This window comes from Littorina saxatilis, linkage group LG8 (assembly GCF_037325665.1).
Source record: "Littorina saxatilis isolate snail1 linkage group LG8, US_GU_Lsax_2.0, whole genome shotgun sequence".
NCBI lineage: Eukaryota > Metazoa > Mollusca > Gastropoda > Littorinimorpha > Littorinidae > Littorina > Littorina saxatilis.
In genome coordinates, this window is record NC_090252.1 from 6,813,691 (window position 1) to 6,831,354 (window position 17,664).

Sequence of the window (17,664 nt, forward strand, 5' to 3'; positions counted from 1 at the left end):
AGTACCTGGAGGAAGAAAACTTTGAAACTTTGCCACATCCTCCCTACTCTCCTGATCTTGCACCCTGTGACTTTTTTTTGTTTCCTCATCTGAAAAGACAATTGGCTGGGCGTCGATTTGACAGTCGATCAGCCCTCGGATCGGCTGTTTTCCAGTGTCTGAACCAGGTGCCAAAAAACGACTTTAAACGGTCATTTCTTGACTGGGTCCAACGACTTAAACTGTGTGTAGCCGCTAAGGGAGAATACTTCGAGGGTTTGAAATAAAAAACAACTGCATCATCTAAAGATTTCCCGGTTTTTGAGACCAGTCTCAGTCTTGGTGACGACAACCTTGTACGTTGCAAGCCCCTGGAGCAATTTTTTTATTAGTGCTTTTGTGAACAAGAAACATTTAACAAGTGGCTCTATCCCATCTCCCCCCCCCCCCCCCCCCCTTTCCTCGTCGCGATATAACCCTACGTTGTTGAAAACGACGTTAAACACCAAATAAAGAAAGACTCAGACTCAAGGCGCAGGGATCTATTCATGCCGTGTGAGATGGAATTTTTTACACAATACATCACGCATTCACATCGACCAGCAGATCGCAGCCATTTCGGCGCATATCATACTTTTCACGGCCTATTATTCCAAGTCACACGGGTATTTTGGTGGACATTTTTTTTTATCTATGCCTATACAATTTTGCCAGGAAAGACCCTTTTGTCAATCGTGGGATCTTTAACGTGCACACCCCAATGTAGTGTACACGAAGGGACCTCGGTTTTTCGTCTCATCCGAAAGACTAGCACTTGAACCCACCACCTAGGTTAGGAAAGGGGGGGGGGGGAGAAAATTGCTAACGCCCTGACCCAGGGTCGAACTCGCAACCTCTCGCTTCCGAGCGCAAGTGCGTTACCACTCGGCCACCCAGTCCCTAAAGAATTGATCTATAGTGGATGCAATCTCTCTCTCTCTCTCTCTCTCTCTCTCTCTCTTATGTAATAAAGTTCTGAGTTCTCTGAGTTCTCTCTCTCTCTCTCTCTCTCTCTCTCTCTCTCTCTCTCTCTCTCTCTCTCTCTCTCTCCCTGTATCTGATTGTCCTCTGTGTCTCTATGTGTGTGTCTCTATGTGTGTGTGTTGTGTGTGTGAGATGTCCGTACCACTGTTGCTATATATAGTTATCGTTGTTGTTGTTCTTGTTTTCATTTGTTTAAATATCATGCATTTACAAGACTCAAGACTCAAAATGTTTACTGTCCTCGTAAAAACAAGGAAAATTGCCTTACAGTGTCAGGCGATCACAGACATAAAAACATCACATGTATTAAGAATTAAACGATTGCACTTAAAACTAATAACTCTAGCCCGCTTCATATTTGCTGTAAACTTAGAATTAGAATTGCATTAAAACGCATGTAAACATCCTGAGCGTCTCTCGCAGCACTCACACTTACAGACACACACACAGACACACAGACACACACACTCTCTCTCTCTCTCTCTCTCTCTCACTCGCCATCTCTCTCTATCTCAGTTTAACTAAAAACAATAAAATATATTCAGATTGAGTGGGTAATAATGGCACACAGGCATGATTTAAAAGGTCATGGATAGATAACACATGCGCGTGTATCAAGACCAAGAGCATTCTACAAACTCGTACGCACCCGCACACACACTTGTACACAAACACATACATACACACAGTCACACGATCACAACACACAAGCACACACGCACACACACACACACACACACAGACACTCACACAGACACAGGCATACACACACACACACACACTCACACCAGCGGATCAACATCCGCGCACCCACACATGCACCAAAGTGCCCATCGCTGCGGAGTTGGCGGCAAATCACACAGGCTGCTTCAGGTCGTGGCGTTGAGTAGCCTGACAGCAGAGGGCAAGTAGGAGTCCAGGAACCTGTTAGTGCGGCACTTGAAGGAGCGCAACCTCCTCGATGCTGATCGGGCTGGAGTCTGAGCTGTGAGGACGGGATGGAGAGGGTGAGATGGATCTGACCGGATCTTATTAAGCTTTCTGATGGCTGTCCTCTCGTAGATGGAGTTGATGCTTGGCAGTTCTTCTTTGATGATTCTTTCAGCAGTTCTGATAATTTTCCCCAGCTGATCAACATCCGTCTTCTTTGCGCTCCCAAGGAAGCATACGATGTTGTATAGCGTGACGCTCTGTACTACTGACTGAAAGAACAGTGACATGATTTTTTGGTCCACCCTGAATTTCTTCAGTTTTCTGAGGAAGAAGAGTCTCTGGTTGCCCTTTTTGCAGCAAGCGCGGATGTGTTCAGTCCAGTCCAGTTTATCATCAATTACCATGCCCAGGTACTTATACGACTTAACAGTTTCAACTGGTTGACCCTTGATGGTGATTGGTTGAAGTTCTGGCTTTTCTCTCCTGAAGTCGACAATGAGTTCTTTTGTTTTGGAGACGTTTAGGTCTAGGTAGTTTCTGTCACACCACCCCACAAGCTCAGCGACCGCCACATTACTCGTTTGTTTCTAAGAGCACATTTATAAGTTTATCTTGTTGTGCTCTCTTAATTACAACTTTCAATTACGGCTTTGTATTTATGCAACGGAATAAAAAACTTTTTAAACCAATGTTGTTTCCGACTGATACGGGCGACAAATTCCTCAGTCACTCGGAGACTTAAAAAGTCTGTATGTGATTATTACATAACTTTTAGGGGGTCAAGGGGAATAAGCTCGTTTGTTTCTCCCTCTCTTCTTTGACCCTATTCATATAGCCGAGGTCACAGCTTCTGTCGACACAGAAAGCGAATTAGTCTTGCTCTGTATGTTGACCACACGACTGAGAGGTCGTGGGTTCGAACCCCGGCTGGGTCATACCTAAGACTTTAAAATTGGCAATCTAGTGGCTGCTCCGCCTGGCGTCTGGCATTATGGGGTTAGTGCTAGGACTGGTTGGTCCGGTGTCAGAATAATGTGACTGGGTGAGACATGAAGCCTGTGCTGCGACTTCTGTCTCGTGTGTGGCGCACGTTATATGTCAAAGCAGCACCGCCCTGATATGGCCCTTCGTGGTCGGCTGGGCGTTAAGCAAACAAACAAACAAACAAAGCCCTTCGTGGTCGGCTGGGCGTTAAACAAACAAACAAAACTACGGCAGAAGAAGAACAGATTTTGGCTCAAATTAAGCGAAGAACACCGCTCTAGATCTGAACTCCTTGTAAGAGATCATGGGAAAGTAACTTAAGTAGGCAATTCTTATTAGTGAGCCTTTGTAACTTTTATGTTTGAAAGTAAACCAGATTGCACAGATTGTGTTACAAGTTACATTTTCCTGTTTGTCTCAACAATTATATACTGAACTCCAAAAGAAACGCAAGATTAAGAAATTTAATATCATTCTTTGCCATTTCATTTTGACGAGATCGAATCGAACAAATTTCACGAAAATTGGTACAAAGCATCTTGGGGCAATGTTCTTTGATTGTCACTAACAAAAAAACGTTACCGAAAGAAAGTTCTCACCGCCAGGCTCAGTAACGCGTGTGTCCCCCATTGGCGTTGACAAGGGCCTGACATCTGGCTCTCATGGAGCGCACCAGGCGGTTGACGATGTTCCTGGAGGTTTCTGTAGCCGGGAGGAACGGTTGGCGCAGGTGCTGACGGTAGATGACCCGGTCCTGGCGAGCAGTAGTCACACGAGGTCGTCCGCTTCTAGCGCCATCCCGGGTGCTGCCGCTGGCTTGGAATCGGGTCCACAGACGACAGATGGTCGAGGTTGCCACGCCCATGACATTTGCAATGGCAGCTGGGCGATTTCCAGCTTGCAATCGCCCGATTGCTCTCTCCCGGTCAATGGCGCTCAGTCTTGGCATGCTTCTACTGTACAAATGGCTGATTTCAGACAGTGGACGGAGACAGGTTTTTGTTCCTTGTGTGAGCTGAGTACTGTTAACGAAAAAAATCCGGTCTGGCAGCTTTTGTGTGGGCTGCGCGAGCGAAAAACAGTCTCAATCTTCAGCACGCTGCAGAGACCGCACTCTGGGCGCTGCACACGTGATTTTCACAGGCTACGTGCAGGACACTATGCTAACTCATGCTCTTGCAGAATTTTGCCCTGAAATCCACCTTTAGTGCATGAATTTTAACAAAACCTTAAATAACTCTTAACTTGCGTTTCTTTTGGAGTTCAGTATACATCTGGGTTCTTTGGAGAAAATTTTTTCCTCTAGTAACACCTGTAGATGTGCTGCTTTCTGGACTGTCTAGGTCGTGTCGTGCCCCGTCTTGTGCGTCAACCTTACTCGGCCACGCTGAAAAGGTCTTTTCCTCGCCCTCTCCAAGTCTGGTAGAGTCCCTGTCGTCCCTGTCTGAAGTTCAGATGAGAATTGTTCTCATACCACTGGTCCTGGTAGTTTTTTGCCCGGGTCGGGAAAAATGTGTTTCCTTTGCTGGACACTGTGAAACTTTGTCCCAGTTTAGATGTCCATTTGAGCGAAAGCGCCTTTGAGATCATCTCCAAACAGATTCTTTGTAATTGGAATTTCAGAGGAGGCCAGGTTCTTGTATTTGCGGTTCAGACTCTGTGAACTGAGAATTCTGTTCCTCCTATCCAATGACAGGTCATGGATAGTTTTCAGAACTAGCCCAGCTGCCTCCAGAATAGGCTTCATCAAGGTTATCGTTTCCACACTAGAACTCTTTGTGCATGTATCAGCGGCTGTAGCCAACACATAAGTGGCTGTCATCAACTGTTTTTGCGTCTTTTGTGCTTTGCAATCAACACTCTTTTCACTGTGATCCATCACACCCCAAATCTCTGCATTAACACGGGGAACACAAAAGTCACAATGGCTGGGGCGGGTAACTTTGTGCCCCGGACTACCCAGGACTACCCCGGACTGCCCCGGACTACAAGAAATGTTTGGACAACAAAGACAGATCATGTGATGCCACAATCTATTGATCTGTTACGAATGGGTTTTATAAATTTAGGTATGATGTACTCACAACGTAAATTTATAAAACCCCTTGGTAACAACTTGACTTAAAATTGTGTGTCTGGGTTTTATAAATTCACGTATGATGTACTCACACCGTCGCGATATAACCTTGAACGGTTGAAAACGACGTTAAACACCAAATAAAGAAAGAAAGATGTACTCACAAATCACTCATACTTTCTATTCCAGGTTCGACCTCACTCATAACAATAATCAAGAAGGGAAAAACAGTTTAACAATTAACTTTCGTCCTTTGCATCCAAATACTACACAATACATGCACATACATCCAATGCCAACACGCAAAATATTCAACTGTCAATTCTGGTCACACAACAAATCAATTATCTAACTGGCCTTTACTCGCACACACATGCATACTTCACTTTCTCACGTTACCACATTTAAGTCTTCCATGATGATGTCGACGACGACGAATGACACAGGGTAAAGTCGAAGACGGTGTGCATAATGGCGATAGTCATGTTTACGAGGACCAATTGTAGATGACAGAGATGAAGACGGTGACAGCTAGTAGACATGCTGGTATGACGAGTGACAATGGATAGACGTAGACACTATGTTACAGTCATGCTCTCATGCTCTCCGCTGCCGAAGGTGACTGTCTCGTTGGGGGTTGCCGGACTCGTTCCTCTCGGTTCCTCCCTTTTGTCTGACGTACAAAGACAAGGACAATATTAAGTCTCTGGCGTGTAAACTGGCAATGTTATATACATATGTATGGAGTTGGAAAAGCGTGTTAACCTGCTCAGCGCGACCACTACTGCACTATTCTGGCTTGTCGATTTCACTGCCTTTGCCACGAGCGGTGGACTGACGAAACTACGAGTATGCAGTGCGTTCAGTTTCATTCTGTGAGTTCGACAGCTTGACTAAATGTTATTTCGCCTTACGCGACTTGTTTACCATTTCAATCGCCACTTTCAAACGTAGGATATCATGGCACGAGTCATTTCTGAAGGCTCCTAGCGACACCGCCCTGTACAAGCAATTCCCGTCCCCCTCGACATAGACGGGTACGTGATCTGCCAGTAGGACCGGGTGGTAATGCTGCAGGATTTCTTCAGCCCCAGGGTCAACTTTCCTGCGATGCAGGTCGAACGTGGTTTCTGCAGGCAGGGCTATTCGGTAGGTCTTAAGCAACAGCTCCTCGCTCCTACCAGCATATGAACACCGATCTGAAGGGGCGGCGTATATCCTGCAAAAGAAACATGATGGCTTTGTTAGAGATGATTATGTCTGCACCAAAATCAAAGAAGACCTAACAACTTCATCTTAAAAAAATTCTAACAATTATTTATACAGTTTAATCATACCTTGCGAGAGCTGCACCAACATCAAATTTTCCATCATGAAAGGCACATCGCTTGCATGTGAAGTCTAGTCCGTCGGTAGACCACTCGTCCATCAATTCCGGGTCAATAGGAACACAGCGTCTGCAATTCAGCACATCAATATCAATTATGTGCCTGTTTCATTATGTCAGTTATGGCCCTTCGTGGTCGGCTGGGCGTTAAGCAAACAAACAAACAAAAAACAAATTATGTCAGTCATTACCCCCCGCGGGTTAGGGGGAAGAATTTACCCGATGCTTCCCAGCATGTCGTAAGAGGCGACTAACGGATTCTGTTTCTCCTTTTACCCTTGTTAAGTGTTTCTTGTATAAAATATAGTCAATGTTTGTAAAGATTTTAGTCAAGCAGTATGGAAGAAATATTAAGGCGTCCATACCGTGATCGGGAGGTTGTGGGTTCGAACCCCGGCCGCGTCATACCTAAGACTTTAAAATTGGCAATCTAGTGGCTGCTCCGCCTGGCGTCTGGCATTATGGGGTTAGTGCTAGGTCCGGTTGGTCCGGTGTCAGAATAATGTGACTGGGTGAGACATGAAGCCTGTGCTGCGACTTCTGTCTTGTGTGTGGCGCACGTTATATCTCAAAGCAGCACCGCCCTGATATGGCCCTTCGTGGTCGGCTGGGCGTTAAGCAAACAAACAAAAAAGCTGTGCGGGTAGCGTGGCCTCCCCGCGGGGAGGAGCACACCACGTAACCTTACAGACACCGACACATATGGTCTTCCGCTGCGATAGCGTGGGTCCAGCAATATACACAATGAAGAACAAAGAACCGAAATCTTTATGAACTTGTATCGTGAAAATGACACATTATTTCAGTAAAAAAGATGGAAGCATCGAAAGAACATGGTATGTACGACTTACTTGCACAATAACACAACTGTAGTTCAAGATAAACTTGATAAAATCCACTTTTTGTCAGAGCAGAAAGACCTGCGTCTGCACCGGTCAGAAACCGAGAGAGAAAGAGACAGACAGACAGACTGACTCGAGACGGAGAAACAGATAAATGAACACCAGGTGAGAGAAAATGACTCGAGAGAGAGAGAGCGCATGAGATCGAGAGAGAGAGAAAGAGATTGAGAGAGAGACAGATACACACACAGACACTAAGGCAGAGTGAGGGAGAGACGGAGAGAGTTGCATGGAGTGTACGTGACAGACAGTGTGTGTTGCTACAAACAGACAGACGAGGTGCAGCTCATTTCTGAAACAGCGCAAATGGGACAACAGTGACATGATACTATTTGAATTCCAAAAAAGCGCAGCTCATTTCCGGAACAGCACAGATGACAAAGTTGGTTTCAACAAAATGGAAGCCGCCATTTGGTTTCAACAAAATGGAAGCCGCCAGTGGCGATAGGTCATGTGCTCCTCAATGTCACCTTCCTATGGCAGCGGCCATCAAAAAGTAACTGATCTCGTGAGAACGGTAACAAACGAGTCATGTCACCTCTCCCAACCCATTAGAGTCCGCGGCCATCAAAAACAGGCCAAGTACTCGTCATAATCCCTTTCGCGGCATAAATAATAGGCTGTGCGTCGTCTCTGCCGCTGAAACTGCGCAGGTATATTCTGCCCATAAGCGTCAATTAATATGAAACTGTTCTAGTCAGTGAGTGCAGTCATCTGTTGCAGCATTGCCTAGCTATTTTTAAAACGAAGGACACTAATGAGAAATAATGTGCAAACACCTAGAAGACAGCTGGATTATTTGAGCAGCCGTAAGGCGTGTGCGCATACTTGCTTTTTGAAGTCTTGATATTGTGTAGGTGGAGGAACTTCTGATTATGGGTTTTCCTGCAAACTTGCATAAAACGTGGAAAACTACTCGAGGTAACCTCTCAAAATTTCGGGGGTGGGGGGGGGGGGGGGGGCTATGGTGTATAACAGTGTGTTGACTTGCCCTGCGTAGGAAACGAAATCGAATCTGCCCCGCATAGCTAAATATGTGGAAGGAGGTTAAAAACCAACAACCAACCAATCTGCTCTATTGCCGCTGAAAAGCTAACGTTCTCAAGAAATGAATCAAGAATCCATTCACTCGGCAGCGCGCCACATAAAGCCTATAAAATGTTGCGTGAACTGGATGAAAGAGGTTAAAAAAAAACTCGGTGTCTAGAGTACGTTGTAAATTATGTCAGAATGGTTTTGGGTTTGTATGGATGAATCAAGGAGTGCAAGAAGAGAACCGTTTTTTGAAAGATTTCAGAGAAAGATTGATTGATTGTAGATGGCAGGAATGGAATTTTCATGTTCAGAACAGTGATAGATTTGCGTTATATAGGACATTTTGCACTGTGCACGAAGTAAAACCTCATATTTTATGATTGAACATGGATAGGCATTTAAAAATTATTATGGCAAGATTCCGAGTTGGAATAACAGAGCTATTTGTGCACGATAATTGATATAAGAGATACGATGCGGATATGTTCCCAGCCAGCAAAATTTTGCGCAGCGAATGCGTGTCGCAGTCGCCAAACTCTGCGTAACAACTGCACTGGACGCATGCGTAACGCGCGCGATTTTGCAAAGCGAAATACATGCGTGACACACTCGTTTTCCCTCAGATTACGCAGACCATACGCACCTCCAGCGCACGCTTATTTGACACCAAGACAAATTCGCACTCTCCACGCAGACGTCACGATTGCTTTACGCATTCTCACGCTATTAACGCGCTCTCCACGCAGACGACACGATTGCTTTACGCATTTAACGCGCTCTTGACGCAGATGTCCTGATCATCTTACGCACTCTCCACGCAGATGTCACGAATTATTGACGCATTCTCAGGCATTACGCGCTTTTTACGCTCTCTTCACGCAGATGTCACAATTGCTGTACGCATTCTCACGCATTTGACGCACTCTCCACGCAGATGTCACAATTGCTTTACGCATTCTCACGCATTTGACGCACTCTCCACGCAGATGTCACGATTGACCTACACAATTTTACGCAGACCACACAACCGCTTTACGCACTCACAAACAAATAATGGGCAGTGCACAACATTGTATTGATCCAGAAAGACAAAGGTCAAGCGTGCAGGTTCGATAACAGAGATGATCATAATTATGTACAAGTTCTAAAACAAAAATGCAGTCAAATAAATTGATTAAAACAAAGGAGAGATTTGAATCTCGCTTATTGCCATTGTGACTTCCAGGTTATAATTTCACTGCATTTTGACATACCAGCAGCACGGAAACAAAAATGATCAAAATACTATTCAAAGCAGAATTCAAATTGTCTGAACAAAGAATAAATAGAACAAAACCCTGATAGTCATCATCGATACGCCGTTGTACATGCAGTGAAGAATCCAGTATAACTTATAAGAGAGAATTTTGATGTACACTCGTCACTATATCACATTGATGTAAACAAATAAATAAATAATTGGCACAGCCTAGGCATAGGCAGCAGTGAGTTGTATCAACATGTTTGAATACAGAACAGCAACAAAAAGAGAAAAAAAGTTCTACAAGCCAGCTAATAGTTGAACTTCAGATTACTAATGATATCACAAACAAACACTTAGTTAATGCCCATTCTCCAGGGATCGAAATCCAGTCAATGTACACCAAACTAGGATAACACATACATTTAGAATCTATCACGACTGCATAAAACATTGGTATGCAATTCACAAAGCAAGGAACTTGAAACATGAACATTGACATTAAACATACATATGTGCCCCACACACATTTCGGACAAGGCAGCTGAACGAAATTCAGATGTGGATGGAGCACAAAATAATTAGATGGGGCGGCGTGAAAGCATACTGGGACAAGGAACAAGCAAGAGAAAGAGGATAAGAAGATAAAAGGAAGAACAAACCGAAGAATAAGAAAGAAAAAAACAAAATAAGAGAAGGAGAGAGAGAAAAAAAAGGAAAAAAAAAAAAAGGAAAAAAAAGGGAGACAATCATATGAATGTGTACCATTTAAATAAAAGAAATTAAAAAAATTACTTTTAAAAAGGAGACATTTCAGGTTTTGATTTGAAGTGTTTGCATGGAAAAAAAAAGTTCACAATGATTTGAAGCAAATTCAAATGCCAGAGAAAAAACAGAACAAAACCCTGATGTCATCATTGATAATCAGTGGTACGTTCAGTGAAGAAAAAACAATTGACACAACCTAGACATGGGCAGCAGTGAGTTATCAAGTTTCACTACACAAAAGTAACAACTACAATAATGAAACAAAAGGTAAAATGCCAGCTAATAGTCAAAATTCAGAACAATGATATCAAAAAGAAACACTTATTCAATGTCCCTTCTCCACTGATATGTATAAGCACACCAACATGACATAAACTCATAAATTTAAAAAACAAGAAGAGCAAACGCTCGATCGAGTCACTTTCGCAGTTCTGAATATTATATGAGGCATCAGATGGACAGGAAGAAATTGCTATTCACAACACAATGAGTCACGTTCACATAAAATTTGAGCCCGGTCACTTTTATAGTTTCCGAGAAAAGCCCAACGTTAAGTTGTGTGTTGCCGAACAGAAAAGGCTAGTTATCTCCCTTGTTTTTCTGATAACGTTCGTAAAAGGCTACAGATGTAAATACTTTGATGTAAAGAATAATCCTACAAAGTTTCAATCACATCCGATGAACTTTGTCAAAGATATAAAATGTCTAATTTTTCCTTTGACGCTGACCTGTGACCTTGAAAAAGGTCAAAGGTCAACGAAACCATCGTTAAAGTGTAGAGGTCATTGGAGGTCACGACTAAACAAAATATGAGCCCGATCGCTTTGATAGTTTCCGAGAAAAGTCCAACGTTAAGGTGGTGTCTACGGACGGCCGGACGGCCGGCCGGACAGACTAACACTGACCGATTACATAGAGTCACTTTTTCTCAAGTGACTCAAAAAACATGACATAAAACTCATAAATTAAAAAAAACTTATCAGACTGCGTAAAACATAGGTTTGCCATCTCAAAATGGATGTAAAACACGCAGCTTACTCACAAAATGATAGACAAGTCTCCAGCGGCCAGCTGCTCAGCAAACAAAATAAGGTGGCGAGGATCAATATAATTGAAATGCATTTTTTTTGCTGTTTCGGAGAGAACTTTGCTTCATTTACCTTACACTGCCTGCATTCAAGGGCTAAATTTTTATCAGGTGCACCAAGACTTACATCTATAGAAATCCAATCATAACGGTTTTAACAGCAAAAAAAAAAAAGTATATTTCTAGTCTCGCTTCTAAATTCTCAACTCAACTCCAAAAAATAATAAAGAACAACAAAAACCCGCATCATGCATTGTCTCCTTCAAGCTGCCTAGGTTGTTTGCGTTCGACTCCCATAAATGACAAGGAATTGTTAAAACCTTTTCTTTCTATTTGTTCACTTTTTGTTTTCTTCTTTTCTGAACTCTTTATACTTGTATTTTATTCATTTTAATTTAGCCTGAAGGTTTGAGTCGTGTATTAAAAATCGAATATAGTGTGTAAGTGCCCTTGAACAGCTTTTCCAGAATCATGTATTCTATATTTTTAGTATGGGATACCCACAAGAAAAGTTCAAATGCATCCATGCGTCTCCACTGATAGTAATGGTAGTTGAGCACTTCCAGTTTAGTCTTCTGTCGTTCTGACACAACCTAAAAGGGTACATCATGTCTGAACATCCTCTGTAGAAGAGTGTGAAGTTTAAAGCTTAGCTTAAATAATGTCCAACAAAACCCCAGACTCTTCTGTACATTACCCATCAGCCACACAGACCTGAACTGTGAAATACAATTACTCACTAGCAATTTCTCAGGCGAGTCAAATCTTACATTCATCAAATTTTTGCGACTAGCATTGTAAATAAGCCTACAGAGATTACAAAGTTCAATTACTGCAAACCAAATCATGAAGGCTCTTCCATGGCCTGTGGTCTCTTTCTTTTATCACAGGCTTCCAAAAACCAGTCTTGAACGGCCGTCTTCAAGGTCTTGACCTGTGGCACCCGTACAGCTTCACGGAACAGCCTCTGCATGACAAAACAAAAAATAACATGAACTTAGATCATCAAACAACTATCACTGATTTGAGAAAAGTCTCAAGTTTATTTCCTGACGCCTGTAAACTTGCTAAAAATCATACAGACACACAAACTTGCATACACACCATACGCTTTTACAACACACCAACTATACTTGAGTTAGGAAATTACAACACATTGTAATCCTTGTAGAAGAGAAGTAAAAAAAAATACCTACCCTAATATTTGTTTTAACCCTTTCGCTGCCAATCAAAACTTGGGTATGTGCATTCCTGACTGCCAGGGAATATTGGAGTTTGGGGTGTAATAATTCACAAAAAAATCTAGCTTCAAACTGGCAGTAGGTAGGTAAGTAAAACCTATGTTGTTTTTAAAGGAAATTGAACCAAGAATCTGTTTTTAGTGTCTAATCATGGAAATGATAATTAGTTTGGCTTATAATGATGTTTAAATATGAACTTTTGAAAAATCAGCCCGGCGCATCTTCCGGTGCCTGTGGATCAAACACAGGTGGCTGTTTTGCTCGCTCCAAGAAAGGATTATAATCACTGTCATCTACCTGTTTCCAACGAATTGTCCGAAAGAAGATCTCCCCCTTCCCCTGTCAGTATCCATAATCATTTGCACCGCCTGTAGCGTCAGTCCGGCTTTGTTTTTCCCTACTAGGGCCTGGTCGACAGTCACCGTTAGCCATTTTGACGAGTCGAGATTTCTCTCCCATACCCTGTCGACAAGGCCGAAAATAGCCTTCAAACGCAAAACCGCGTCACCATTTATGTTTATTCATGAGAATGAGGTATCCTACCAAGCCATTGGCTGCTATTTGTGTGTCAGCAGTGACGTAGCATTTCTGGAAAATCCCGGAACGGAGAAGACGGGTTTACCCGTCCTAAGGCGCTGCGGCTGCACAAGCGCATGACTGGTATACCCGTCATAAGGCAGTCAAGTGGTTAAAGTTACCTTTACTATGACTTTTTCTTTGGGGGCCTTCGGAAATTCATAATACATGTACTGTGACGTGCAGACGCATATGTGACGACATCATACCATTTGCTAACATCCTTATTTCGTATGTAGTCGAAAATCCATGACACTGACAAATGAGCTCAGGAACTTGGCTTCTAGCAATTTAATGTTAAGCGTAAAAGCTTTGACAACTATCATTCACATGTGAAACATGGCAAATTTAAAATTGATTCCAAAGAACAAAATTTGAGACAGAAATAACTTGTTGTTTTGTAGACATGGATTTTATCTTCTTCCTAAAAGGACCAGGATGATTTTACAAATTATGAAAAACAACTCACTGTCGATGGCTTTTAGTCGCAGCGTACACCATGGTCTCTTTCCCTGCCCTCCCCCAGAGCCCCCTGTCAGCAACCGTGTAGCCTATGGAACACCTTCGTCATCACAGCATCAGTAGTCGTCTTTAGTTCATGTCCACCAACCACACCGAGCTCATGGTCATGGATCTGAAACAAACAAAACAAGCCAACTGAATTCCAAAAATCAAATATTCAGACAGCTCTTCTTCACATACAAACAATTCAATCTGGAAGCATCATACTGTCACCTGGAACAAAAAATCAATAATCGCACTTGCTTTAAAAAAAAAAAGTTTTCAGAAGAGCAAATGGTGATTGAGTGTAGCATTGTCATAAAATGTAATCACACACCTCAGGTGACCTGCATCAATCATTCAATACTATCTCACAAATCTTCATTTGGAAAGCACAAACATAGTTAGAAGAGAGCGTCAACCGTGATACTATTCAGTGTGGACAATTTTTTTCTGACCCATAATCCGATGCCTACACAAAGTGAGAATCAGAACTCACAAGAAGGCACTGTTGCATGTTTGTGATTATTTGCTTGAGTGTAGCACTTGCAATTTTGAACTTGAGGAAACAGCGTAGCAATTTCTGTTACATCCCTGAAAACCTAGCAGATGGCAGCTCTGGCCACAGAGCAATATTTGCATTATTTCTCACAGATGCAATGATCACAGAAAACAAAGTGGTGCATGCATTTTCCGCACCCCACATGAGAAAAAGAGGCCCATCATTGTGCGTACCCATAAGCATAGTTTTATCATCAAAATGTGTTGGTTAAATTCACAAATGTGACCAATACGCATAAACCTTGCATGAATTCCCAGGATAATGGGAAACTGGTCATGACTGAGAACTGATGAACAGTTAAGATACACCCGTGAACCGTGATGACATCTGGCATCCTCCAAAAAGCACACACTCAAGGTAACATTTAAAGCCTAAAGAGCGTGTCACTCTCACAAGATCTTGCTACAGTTATCTGGGGAAAATAGCACAGGCATGACTGGTCTGCTTCAACAATAGCATTCAAAGCCACCTACCAGTGATCACTCCTTCGACAGATCCATCATGTGCCTTCAACATCTTCCACACTCAACAGTAAAAAGATGACTCCATCGAACAGTAGCACAGGCTCTGGCTCCACCATGATTCTTTGGCGACCAATTACTAAATTAGTCGCATCAGGTCCATCTGCTCCTGTAGAACCTTCTCCAGCAGCAAGAACTGATGTTTATCTTGCCGCTCTGCTCTGCTCGTAGTCTTGTGTCCGCTGAATGGAAGAAAAGAAGAACAAAAAGTCATTTACATGAAGCAATACATATTTTAGACAATCTGTCGGCCTGAAAAGAAACCATCAGCACTAAAAAACAATCTGAGCAAATGTTCAAAGTAAACGTGACATCTCTATATTTTTGAATTCAGGAGAAGATGAGGAATATATATATTGCAATCAATTTTTAAAGGGGCATACAGAGTGGCATTTGATGGGGTAAAAAGATGTAGGGACTCAGCAGTTGGAGATGAAAATTTTTGTGTGTATTTACTTCAAGCAGATTTTTTTTTAAATTTTTTTTAGACAGAAGAACAAACACACACTAAAAATCCTTGTTTAAAGTTGAACTGACCTTAACTTTTCCTCCAAACACTAGAACTTTTTGTATTCATTCAAAAATATTCATCAAAAAGGTTAAATTTTAAATTCAATTTTGCAGACTTTGGATGAAAAGTTACTCTTCTCTGGCATCCCGCGGACACAGTTCACACTTTCTCATCAATGAGATGCCTGTGTTAATTAAAAACAAACATCAATAAAACTATTAAAATAAAATAAAAATTTAAATATAAAAATAAAATCGACCAACCGCCCCCACCCGATTTTTTTTCCCTTTGCTGGAAACAATACATTTGTTTCACTAAAACAGTAAAAGAGATCAGCTGAATTTGTTTGACACATCTGGTTATAACTAAAAGAATAAAACACAAAATAAGCCAAAGTCACAGAACAAAAAGACGCTGTCAGTGTCACTATCAATGACTCTGAATGAGACACTCATTGCTATCGAGCCATACCTGTTCATCTTCACCTTGCCGGGACGGAACGACAGTCTGCGTTACTGGCATCGGTGGCGGTGTTAAGGTCACTGTCCATCTCAGCTTTCTTCACCTTCAGTTCAAACAAGCAGTGAGCACCGTCATACTCAAGTCAAAGCTTTCTGAAAAAATAAATACTTGGAAGTTAAATAGGATCACATTGATTCCCAAACCTAACAGTAACAGTAACACGCAAACATCAAAACTGGAATATTAATTATTAAATATAAGCATCTCAATTTCACTAAATTAGTATATTTATTTTCTCTGTGATGTATTTTTTATTTTTATTTCAAAAAAATCTGTTTTTCAACTTTATCACTGCACACGCTGACACAGCCTCTGCCTGCCTCTCTAGTCTATGCATGCCTCGGGAACAAGGGTAATTTTTCTCTTTTCCGAGACTCAGACACAGAATATTCCACTATGACTATGACTCTGTATGAGTCTATGTCAGTATGCGGAACTGAAAGTTGAACATCTGTGGAAAAATAAAAAGATACAAATAAAAAAAAAACAGATATATGAAGAGCCTATTAGTATTACTACTAAAGCTCCTGACAACTGCTGCCGCAATGACTCGACCAGATTAGGAACCAACCAAAGTTCACCAAGAAACAGACAATGAGACATAAAATGATAAACGAAAATTCAGTTTTTATGGTGCCGTGAGCGACCCGCGAATCGGGATTCGGATGGTATTTTCAATCTTCCACAACTCCTTAAAAACAAACCACTGCATCAATCAACTTTATGTTTTTGGAAAAGTTAGTTCATTCATCCATCTTTCAGACAAAACAAACATGAATGAATAGAACAGTGTTCTTCTAGGCGAAAAAAAAATCGAAAGTGTGAGAAATTCTCTCTGCCATCAAACTCGGAAGCCGAAGCCGCGAGCTATCAAAAATTCAAATTCCCAAATCTTTCCTTCAGTTGATCAACTTACCTATTCTTGAAAGAAGTCAATCTTCATTTCAGAGAGAAGGATAAGATTACCTTGCATCCAATAAGCAAGTCAAAAATACAAGTCAATATGAAGAAAAAGCAAAAAAACGCCGATACAATGTGGATTTGACAGACTTCTTGCCAACAGGAAGTTGGAGATTGTCTGACAGACAAGGGAAATAACTTCAATAAATTGCTCTTTTCAGTCAAGGTAACTGTCTCCCCTGAAATTGAACTTAGATTTTCTTTCAAAGCAAAATAAAATAAAATGAAAATATGCTGAGAACAAATTTTATGTAACCATTAACATCAGCCTTTATTTTGAGTAGATAATTAGTTTCAAAGTTACTTTATTTTACATTTTTTGTTTAATCTGAATTTTTTAAATGTTTTTATCGTTTTGTTATGGGTGTTCATATAGATTTCAGTTATCTTTTCTGTTCATATAATATTTTTATTATGCTTTGCCTAGATTTTTCCACGACATTATTTTGTGGAAAGCTGATTCCTACAACAATACCAAATCCCCATTACAATAATTATATTACATGCTAAAACAATTATAATGATAATACAAATTAAAATAATCATATTTATTTTAAGATAAAAATAATCAGGATAACAATTAAGCAAATAAATGTTGGTAATAACAAAATGATTAAATAAAAATTAAATGGGAAAACCATTACATAAAATAAAAATATTTTTATTAAACTTTTAAATGCATTTTTTTTAACCGAAACTGTCTTAAGATAAACTGAAAAATAACGGATTGAAAGTTTTTATGCAATTTTTTTTCAAAAACAAAAAAAAAGAAGTTTTTGAAGAAGAATAACTATTCATAACCAAAATTTAAAAGTAAATATTTTTTAATAACATAAAATATAATAAATTATTTCA

At 41.1% G+C, this 17,664-nt stretch overlaps 2 long non-coding RNA genes across 4 annotated transcripts in view; one reads left to right on the plus strand and one right to left on the minus strand.

Moving 5' to 3' along the window:
• Positions 1-17,664, plus strand: part of LOC138972661 (uncharacterized) — a 392,401-nt gene that overhangs the window by 362,414 nt on the left and 12,323 nt on the right. The window lies entirely within an intron of this gene.
• On the minus strand, positions 10,672-16,897 carry LOC138972659 (uncharacterized). Of its 2 annotated transcripts, XR_011457699.1 has the most exons (5): positions 16,766-16,897; positions 15,799-15,941; positions 14,769-14,998; positions 13,702-13,866; positions 10,672-12,382 (listed from the first exon to the last, which is right to left on the minus strand). It is a non-coding gene; the product is annotated as an uncharacterized lncRNA (long non-coding RNA). The 2 variants fall into 2 exon arrangements; XR_011457698.1 differs by lacking the exon at positions 16,766-16,897 and having other exon boundaries at positions 15,799-16,255.